The sequence below is a fragment of the Quercus suber genome, unplaced genomic scaffold (assembly GCF_002906115.3).
Source record: "Quercus suber isolate HL8 unplaced genomic scaffold, Cork oak 2.0 scaffold_67, whole genome shotgun sequence".
NCBI classification, from domain to species: Eukaryota; Viridiplantae; Streptophyta; class Magnoliopsida; order Fagales; family Fagaceae; genus Quercus; species Quercus suber.
The window spans coordinates 351860-362355 of NW_027069532.1; the positions used below are offsets into that span (position 1 = coordinate 351860).

Consider the following 10496-nt stretch of genomic DNA (forward strand, 5'->3'; position numbering starts at 1 on the left):
GTGCCAAAACGGTGCGTTCGGGTGAGAAAAAGGCAAAACTTTAAACGGTGTGTTTTGCTGTGAATTTTATTTTTCAACACAAAGGCAGTGAGGGAGAGAGAGGAGCAGAGGAGTCAGTGGGAGAGAGAGACTAGGGAAATCACTAGGCCTCTCTCCCTCACGTCGGAATTCTTTGCTTATTTGATTGAATTTTTGGATTTTTATGAGTTTTTCCTTGTTGGTTGCTTTTATTGCAGTGTTGGTATCATGAAGATTTTGGGTTTGGGGACACAAATGAAAGAAGAGAAGGACGCGTTTTGGGGTTTATAATTGGCATATATAAGTGTTTGTCTGAGTGATTTCCAAGTTCAAGCCAGGTCTTCTATAATCTTTTTCGTTCTTATAATTTTAATTTCTGACTTTATATGTGTTTGAAATAGCTATGTAAAAGTAAATTTCTTTTTGGGTTTGTCTAATATTTTACATACCCAGTTGGGTTTGGCCTTGTGGGTCTTCTTTATTTGGATAAATTTCCTGTTTGTTGATATGAATTGCCCAAATTTTGTTAGGATGGCTTCTACCGATCAGATTTTGGCTTCTACATGACTTGTGCTGTCAAATTGAGAGATGAGGGGAAGGAAACAAATCAAAATTGATATTCACCCATTAAAGGAGAGAGGGATTAAGAAAAAAAATTTAAAAGTTAGAGCAACTACAAAGTTAACTTTATTCAGGTTGTATCTCTCGCAATCTTGATTTGAGTTTCTAGATTACAGGTGCAACAAATTCAAGCACACACAGAAGGAGCAAATGATTTTGTGAGTGTATAATAATTTCATCTGGTATGAATAACAATAAAAGTCGGTAACTTTATTTCAATAGATTCATTGCTATATTGTAGGAATGAGAAGCAAAAGGGAATTTAACTTATGTTCATTTAGGAATTTTGGTGATGCAGAGCACATATTGATAAGGGGCATTATTGAAAACTGAGGGTCTAGTGATGTACAAATAATTTGCATTTTATATTTTCATCTATCTCTGCGATGATATATTGCTTTGTCATGTAGTTTTATTTGTTTCATATAGCCTCTCATCATTAGAAGGTTGGGTTGTCTTAACATGCTTAGCTTATGTTTTAGCGTAAAGCAAAGTTACGAGCATTCAGGTTCTGTTTTGATTTAGATAACTACACTTTTGCTCAAACTGGTTAGAAGTGTGCTTAGACTTTCCATTTTATCTTCTATATGTTTCTAAAGGTAAGGAATCCATCTTTTTTTAATGTAGCACTCACCATTTGTTATTTCTCATAGCCTCGATAGGATGCTTGATAATTACCTGATAAAATGTCCACTTGCTAACATTAGTGGATTCAATAATTGTTTCATTAATAGGTGAAGTAAAATGCAATATTCCACTGTCATGTAAAGAACCAACATCAAAACGCACCCATTTCTTTAAAGATAAAGCACTATTGAAATATAATCTTACAAAGAATGTGAAGTAAAAATGCGCACATAAAGAAAGATGATCAGGTGACTTTAGGAAGGGACAAGTGAAATAACACTAAACAAATGAAAAGTTTGACTTTTTTTTTCCCAGAAAGTTCTGAAATGAACATAATTCTACAACTTTTTGTCCTACTTTTTTTCTTGGCCTTGGAACCTGATACAACATAAAGGGAAAGAAGCCAGAACTTCATTCTTAACTCAAGCATAAACAGAAAAAAAATAAATAAATAAAAAAGTTACAAAGCAAGGAAGAGAACATGGAAGATTAAATGTTGTATATGTGACAATAGTTCTACTTTTAATTATTGACTAAACAAATCATTTTAAAAAAAATACTTTACATCTAATCTAAGTTGCTTGGATAATTAAATCACATTCATATTTAGATTGCAATAATCAAGGAGACAACTATCTTAATTGATAGCCTAGGTAGTCAGCAATTGAAAAAGTTTACTGGCTTTAGTGAAACCTTGGACAACAGAGAAAATAGGTGAAGACTTTTTTTTTTTTATTTGGAGAAACAAATAGGTGAAGACTTATTTTTTAGGATTTTGCAAAAGAAAAAAAAGGAAAGTTCTGCATCTTTCTTCAGCATGATCTCCAAAACTTGGCTGTGTGTTTTGCTGATGCAAATATGCACAGCTTCACACTTTTTCCAAGGTATGGATTTTAATTCTTTTGCTTGATGGATTTAATTTTATAGGTTTGTTCATTTTAAGTTTATCTGATTTTTGCACATGTTATTTCAGTTTCATTATGTGATTGTGTCAATTGGTTTGGTTTTATTGTGCTATTTCATATCCAAACTCTGTGTGTTTGCCTTTTCTGTTTCAATTTCTATTTATTTTTTCTTTTAAGTTTTATGTTGTAGTCATGGTTGGAAAGTTAGAATGGTTATATAAGGTGTTCTACTTGTTATCTAGAAGACAATGATTTACTAGGTTTTAATCTTCTACACCTATAATCTTATCTAATGGAAACCTCGAAGACACATATATGCCTTTTGTTATCTTATTCTTTTTTATTCCTTTTCTCATGTATAAGGGGGTTCATTAAGAACTAAATAAGCTAAACATCATAGCTAGATAAGATAATGAAGGAAGTACGAATAACAAAATCTTCATTGTGAATGGTCGCAAGTGTTTGATGAAAAGCTTCAATAGCTGCATATGACATCTCACGTTTCAAAAATTTAACTATCATGACAATGTCATAGCAAAACTTAGTTGCTTATTGTTGGAAGTTGATATTCGTTATCATTCTTAAAAATTGTTAGTCAATAGATATTGCTTTTTAACAAAGGGGTTTTAAGAGACTATCATAGTAAAATAAATATTCATTTGTTAATTTGACATACTTTTTATGTAATCAATATTCTTATAAAGGAGAATAGTATTGTATGACATACTTTTTTTAGTACATGATTTTCATACTTTTTCAAATAGAAGCTCTATCTTAATTTTTTCACTCAATGGGCAGCATGTGCCACCCTAACTAGTGTCATCTTAAAAAGTTGTAAAATAGTTATGAAATTTAATGCATTTGATTATTTGTAGAATTGTTGATTGATGTTAGGCAAAAGACTAGTGGGCTGAGTCCAGCATCTTGCAAAGACGGAGGCCCAGTTGGGTTGAGAATAGCATCACGTTGGCACTAGGCTACCACCCTTTAAAGGAATAAAATTGTGCATTTACCATCAGCTATAATTTTTGGTGCAGTTGATAAGTGCTTAGTCCTAACAATTGGTATTGTAAGTATTTGGTCATAACAATTGATAGTACTTGAAACCAACATTTGACTTAAAGCAAGCAGCTTTTAATTGACACATTGATTAGATCCTTCTATACCATACCGAAACAAACTAACAAAGTTGTGGCTTTGTTGAGTTTAGTTTCATTGGATTAACTTATTTTGCTTAAAAATAAAGATATAAAGTAAATAAATCGGTGAAGAAACTCAGCACAGCACAATGACTACTCCCATGGTTGATACTTCATAAACAACATTACATCACTTTTTTTTTTTTTTAATTAACTCTATTTCACTCAATGGGCAGCATGTGCCACCCTAACTAGTGTCATCTTAAAAAGTTGTAAAATAGTTATGAAATTTAATGCATTTGATTATTTGTAGAATTGTTGATTGATGTTAGGCAAAAGACTAGTGGGCTGAGTCCAGCATCCTGCAAAGACGGAGGCCCAGTTGGGTTGAGAATAGCATCACGTTGGCACTAGGCTACCACCCTTTAAAGGAATAAAATTGTGCATTTACCATCAGCTATAATTTTTGGTGCAGTTGATAAGTGCTTAGTCCTAACAACTGGTATTGTAAGTATTTGGTCATAACAATTGATAGTACTTGAAACCAACATTTGACTTAAAGCAAGCAGCTTTTAATTGACACATTGATTAGATCCTTCTATACCATACCGAAACAAACTAACAAAGTTGTGGCTTTGTTGAGTTTAGTTTCATTGGATTAACTTATTTTGCTTAAAAATAAAGATATAAAGTAAATAAATCGGTGAAGAAACTCAGCACAGCACAATGACTACTCCCATGGTTGATACTTCATAAACAACATTACATAACTTTTTTTTTTAATTAACTCTGCACTCTTATACAAACGGGATCAAATATGCAAGCAATAGCTATCAACAAGGATAGAATGTCTTGTAGTTTAATTGGTTGGCACTTTTTAATGTTTCTGACTGACATATCTAGAATTCAAATTCTCACTCTCTCCAAACTATTAGATTATCAAAAAAATAAGGGTGGAATGTTAATTGGGTTATTAGCATATTCACAAGTCAAATAGTTAATTTTATTTGTAATATAAATCTCTATGAATTTAATTTTGCACAGTTAGAAACTTATAATACATTAGATATATATAAATTTAAAAATCTATTAGCTAGAATAAAACAACTCTTATAGCTAAATGCATACCGGGACACTAGGAGACTTTAGCAGGGGCATGGCAAACTGAAGGCAGGTCCAAAGCAAGTGTTACATTAATTTGTAGTCCTAATTCAGGATCATTGCGATCTCTGATGATGACACACAAGCACTTCTTGTTGTCCTTTAGGACTTATTTAAGACTAATGCAACAATTTGGTGTAGGTGCTTTTGCTTGACCACCAACGCAAGGTAGACATGTAGCCAGTCCTACTAGTTGCTGTGCACATTCCTCTCTGTCTTTGGCTGCATCTACGATTGTATAGCTAACCATAACTGACATTAGCACGAAAAGGAATGGAAGTATCAAAGTGTTTGGGTGTAAGGCTATTGCCATTTTGTATCATTGCATTTGCCCTCAGTAGTCACTACTTGTTGAAAACATTCCACATTGAATGATATACACTCTTAAGGATAGCTCAACAATTGCTATCTAATTAGATGTGGCATTCTATGATTGCGGTAGGTTGCAAGAAAAGTAACTAAACTTCCGTTCCTCTAATAAACGCACAAGATGAAATCTACCAAGCATCTTTTCTTTCTTTAGTCATAGTTGCTAGTAACACTGTTCGATTGGGGAATCCCATTGCCACAATTGGAAAAAAAAAAAATTATTCCCCAAATGGTATTGCCGAAATTGTGGGAAAAAAATCTTCCCACAATTTTGGCAATGCCATTGCCACAATTGCCAAAAAACCTACCATTCCTTGCTCCCATGTCTCAACTCTGAACATACCAAAAGTGTGGACTGGTAGATTTTGTGGACCATACTGAACGGATGAATATGAAAATATTTTTGAAAAAATATTATTTTTGTTCCTATATTTTGGGGCTACAATTAATTCGATCTTTACAATTTCAACTTGCAATCAATTTAATCTCTACAATTATTTTATTAACAAAAAAAATCCTTACATGGCTAATAGATTGCACAGTTTGCACATTTAAAGTTTAGGTGGCTAATAAAATATTTTAATTGCTATTTAAAATGCCAAATCAACCTCTTAAAAACCCATGTTAGAGAAAAAAAAATTAAATTACTAAATTTTAAGAAAAATAAAAATAACCAAAAAAAATCAATCTAGCAATTTCATTTTTCTTTCAATTTCTCATACATCATGCCCAACTCCCCCCCTCGAACCCATGTCCAAGCCTAGTACTTGAAAAATGAAATTGAAAGAAAAAGAAAATTGCTAAGTTGATTTATTTGGTTCATTTTTATTTTTCTTTAAAATTCGCGATTCAATTTTTTTTTTGCCATGGATTTTTATGAGGTTGACGTGGCATTTTTAAATAGCAATTAAATCATCTTATTAGTCACTTAAGCTTTAAGTGTGCCACGTGCAATCCGTTAGCCACGTAAAGAAATAAGATCTAAAAACAAATTTTTAAAATTTGTAAAACTTTGGTTGAAGAGCACACTTCTTCCAGTATGAACATTTTGAGCCAATCAATCCAAGTAAATTACAAATTCAAAAAATGTTCACAAACTACACTTAGTGAATCCAACACTGAACAATATCCGAGACCTTAAAAATACAAAATAAAAATGTGGGATGCCATGCACATGGCAAACAGATACATTGGCAAGCCCGGCAGTAATTGCTTTAGAGGGTGCATTATCTGAGACCACTAATGTAGCATGGCAATAACAAGAATTAGACGCAAATGCATTAGTCATCTCAAACTCAAATTAGTGACAACTATTTCACGAGGCATGAACCCAATTGATCATTTAAGGCCTCAAACTTACTCATATCATTCATCCAAACTCAAACATACATATTTATAAAGATCTTGTTGAAATTGTTATTTGACAAGACCATACATTCATAATATCCCAAATATTATTGTTATTTTTTTCTAAAACCCAGAAGGAGAACACTATTGTGAATGAATCTCCTTTATTACAACACACCATGGAAAAGCATAGAATTAACTATCCCAAGGATAACACTTTTCACCACCTCTCAAATCGTCTTGAAAACATGGACCATCAGCTATAACATGCCAAATACAACTAACGCACTGGTCCCTCTCAACATCGTAAATCTGGAACTTGTGCAATACCCCCTTCCATTGGAAAAAGCAGTTGATATTGAAAGTAGCATCCTTAATTTCGAAAAGGTATTTGTCACCATAGGCAATGAAAAAGGAACGAAAATCCTCCAAGCTGTTTGCACAAGTGACATTAAGTTTTGAGGTCCGAGTCGCGTTGTTATGGACTTCAAATTCATCAGCTTCTGCATTCATAGAGAAAGTAGTAACAATTATAAAAAATGCAAGCAACAACAATGTTGATACGTTTTTATTGAAATGACTCATTTTGTTTGTCTATAAAATAGAGTTGTTAATATGTCCTTTATTTATAGTGTGGCTGTAGATTTGTAGTTCTAGTTTTCTTTTATAAAATTAGTAAAATGCAATTAGCACGCCAAAGTTTGGTTGTTATTAGCCCAAATTTCGGGGTTGGTTGGCATCAAACCAAATTTTGAAAGAGTCAACAACCCAAAGGATAACTTCTCTTAGAAATAGGATCTTAAATGTCAAATAAATAATAAATTTATCTATACTTTCTACAACACTTACAGCTACTATTATTTGGAATTCAAAAAGAGAACTCATAAAATTTAGGATTTTTTTTTTCAATCTTTTAATTCCCTAAACTTTTACCTTTTCTTATTAATTTTTTATCTGAATAAAACACCTCTAGTTAAAAAAAAAAGTTCCTATAAAAAAATAAAAAACTGAGAGAACTCCTAAAATTAGCCTTCTTTCCCCATGTTCATCTTATTGTTTCCTACCCAATCTTTTCTCTACATCACTACACCTCTTTCAAACTCACGTACAAAAAGAAATTATAGTTACTGTTTATTTCTGAAATTTATCATTTTTATTTGTTTGAAGAAAGAAACTCACATTCATCTTTTTTAAAAAAAAAAAAAAAAAAAAAATCTCATCACAAGAAGTTCAAATTCCAAATAAAATACCTAAACTTTTTTGTAATAAAAAAACATAATACTCGTTTCAAAAAGAATTGCTTATCCGTATTCTAATCTTTTCTCTATATCACCACACTACTTTAAAACACACATTCAAAAAACAAATTACATTTTCTGCTTATCTCTAAAGTTTATCATTTTGCTTAAAAAATAAAAAAATATATATCACATTCATCTTTTTAAAAAAAAAAAAAAAAATCTCAATTCACAATTAATTTTTCAAATATTTGCAAAAAAAAAAACAACCGGAATAGAAATAAAAAAATTTGGAGAGCAGTCTACTCTAGGAGGGCCCTTAGTAACTAAGAGAACCCACCTTCTTCTACGTTCTGTACAAAATTAAAATATATATCACATTCATCTTTTTTTTAAAAAAAAAAAAAAAAAAAAAATCTCAATTCACAATTAATTTTTCAAATATTTGCAAAAAAAAAAAACAACCAAAACAGAAATAAAAAAATTTGGAGAGCAGTCTACTCTAGGAGGGCCCTTAGTAACTAAGAGCACCCACCTTCTTCTACGTTCTTTACAAAATTGTTCATCTCATCCTCTTTGTAGACAATTATGCACTATTGTTTTTTGTTTATGCAGTTTTTTTGCTAAAGCCATGTTGGGATAGATCTGCATAATTAATACTGTTGGAAAGGAAGGGAAAGGAATGTATGTAACAGTAAACCTTAAATTTTGGTAGTCATCATTAAAGTTTAGTTGCACTAAATATTTTTTTTAGTTTTTTTGGGAATGGAAAAAAACACAAAACTTATGTAGATTTTTTGCTAGAGCCATTTCGTGACAGAGCTACATAATCAATACTACCTAGAAAATGTTAGAGATATATATTAGACAGATATTAGCCCAATGTAATAGGCCCAAGCCCAGTCCTACTTGTACTAGTAGTCTAGGGTTTAGTCGCCTATATATACTCATGTTATGGTTCATTGTAACACAGGTTATTGTACTGCACTCTTATACAATAAAGATGTAGCCCTTAAGGGATTCCTCAGTGGATGTAGGCCGACAAGGCTGAACCACGTAACCCTCGTGTTCTCAGTGTTCCTATTCTATACTTCTTCTTCCGCATCCACTCAAGTATACACAACATGGTATAACACATTGCGTTTGCTAATATTCTCCATTTAACATGGTATCAGAGCTAATATTCAACATGGTATCAGAGCCAAACTTCGTTCTTGGCATCAAACAAACATCTCTAGCAAGCAAAGAAGATTCTCACGTGCACACCACCATCAAAAGTCACACATGCTTGTCTGCCGGATCTGGACTCCACGGCATCTTGCAGCCACCATGGCTCAGTGCTGTGTCTAAAATCCACAAACCCAAGCAAAGCTGTGACTTAACCTTTCAGATCTGTGCAAATCCATGCCTCGCCTGATGAAACCAATACCACAGACGTGCTCCACGACTTCCCACGACAAAAACCCATAAACATGGCCACCAACGGCAGCCTCACGCGCCACCACGCGCTTCCGTTGTAGCTCACGTGCCATCTCGGATTCCTTAGGAGCAGATCCTCCTCCGGCAACACGCGCCACCATGACGGCTTCGTAGCTCACCGATCTGCCAAACCCCGAAGTCCGAGCATCAATCTCCATCGCACGCGCCTTCCAGAGTTATCCACGCGCTGGTAAATACCCTCACGCGCCACACGCGCCTGAAGTCTGCTGCTAACGTCATCTTGCCACGTCAGCACCACGCAAGCTGTTGCCACGTCAGCCCTAGTCCAGGTCAGCACCACGTCATCAGGATGAGTCAGCGGCTCTGCAGCCCGATCCATGACCCGACCCGGAAAATCCGGAACCGACCCGGTCCTTGTAGCCGTTGACTTTGACTTTTGCGTTGACTTTTGACTAAAAGTCAAAATTTCTGAAAGGGTCTATCTTGCTCAGTTTTTTTTGCGTAGATTCCAATTTTGGACTCCGTTTCTTCATTTGAAACTCCAAATTTGGTCAATTGGCACATTCTTCATTGTGGTTTCTTCAAAGGCATTCTTCAAGGCATCTCCAAGTGATCTTCTCATGCTTATCCAACCTCCAGCCTTCATTGAGCTTCCGCCTTAAGTTTGAGGGAGGGTGTTAGAGATATATATTAGACAGATATTAGCCCAATGTAATAGGCCCAAGCCCAGTCCTACTTGTACTAGTAGTCTAGGGTTTAGTCGCCTATATATACTCATGTTATGGTTCATTGTAACATAGGTTATTGTACTGCACTCTTATACAATAAAGATGTAGCCCTTAAGGGATTCCTCCGTGGATATAGGCCAACAAGGCTGAATCACGTAACCCTCGTGTTCTCAGTGTTCCTATTCTATACTTTTTCTTCCGCATCCACTCTAGCATACACAACATGGTATAACACATTGTGTTTGATAATATTGTCCATTTAACAGAAAAGAAGGTATGTAAGAATAAACTTCAAATTTTGGAAGTCATTAAATTGATTCTTACAGCTTATTGAATTTTGTAGTTATCATCTCTTAATTGTAATTGTACAGATATCTTATGAAAAAAAAAAAAAAAAAAGATAACTGATATTTTGGATTGCTTTTTTTCATTTTTTTAAAATGAAGTTGCAATTATCTTCATCAATACCATAGAATTATCTTGTACCATATCTTAATTTTAATTGTGAAATAGAATTATATATATACTGACTCATCACATGCGCAAAGCTTCTAATTTATCTAAAGAAAAGAATTTTTGTTGAGGTATGTATTTAAATGTGTTTGTTGTTGACAGAGAGCTTGGCGAGACAGACAGAGATCGTTGACTACAAGCCTAGACTTAATTTTTATTGAGGTATGCATTTGATTCCTTTGTAGTGTTTTGTAATGCTGAGCCTATTTTGATCGATTTTTGGTTTTACCTTGAGCATAATTAGACGAGCTTTGCGCATGTGATGAGTCAGTATATATATAATTCTATTTCACAATTAAAATTAAGATATGGTACAAGATAATTCTATGGTATTGATGAAGATAATTGCAACTTCATTTTAAAAAAATGAAAAAAAGCAATCCAAAATAT

The 10496-nt window shown here is 33.5% G+C and overlaps 1 long non-coding RNA gene across 2 annotated transcripts; it reads left to right on the forward strand.

Annotated features, from left to right (window-relative positions):
* Positions 1-3498, forward strand: LOC112035915 (uncharacterized). 2 transcript variants are annotated; one of them, XR_010628784.1, is made up of 3 exons: positions 15-356; positions 549-1980; positions 2019-3498. It is a non-coding gene; the product is annotated as an uncharacterized LOC112035915 (long non-coding RNA). The 2 variants fall into 2 exon arrangements; XR_002885571.2 differs by lacking the exon at positions 2019-3498 and having other exon boundaries at positions 1-356; positions 549-1031.
* The last annotated feature ends 6998 nt before the right edge of the window (positions 3499-10496 follow it).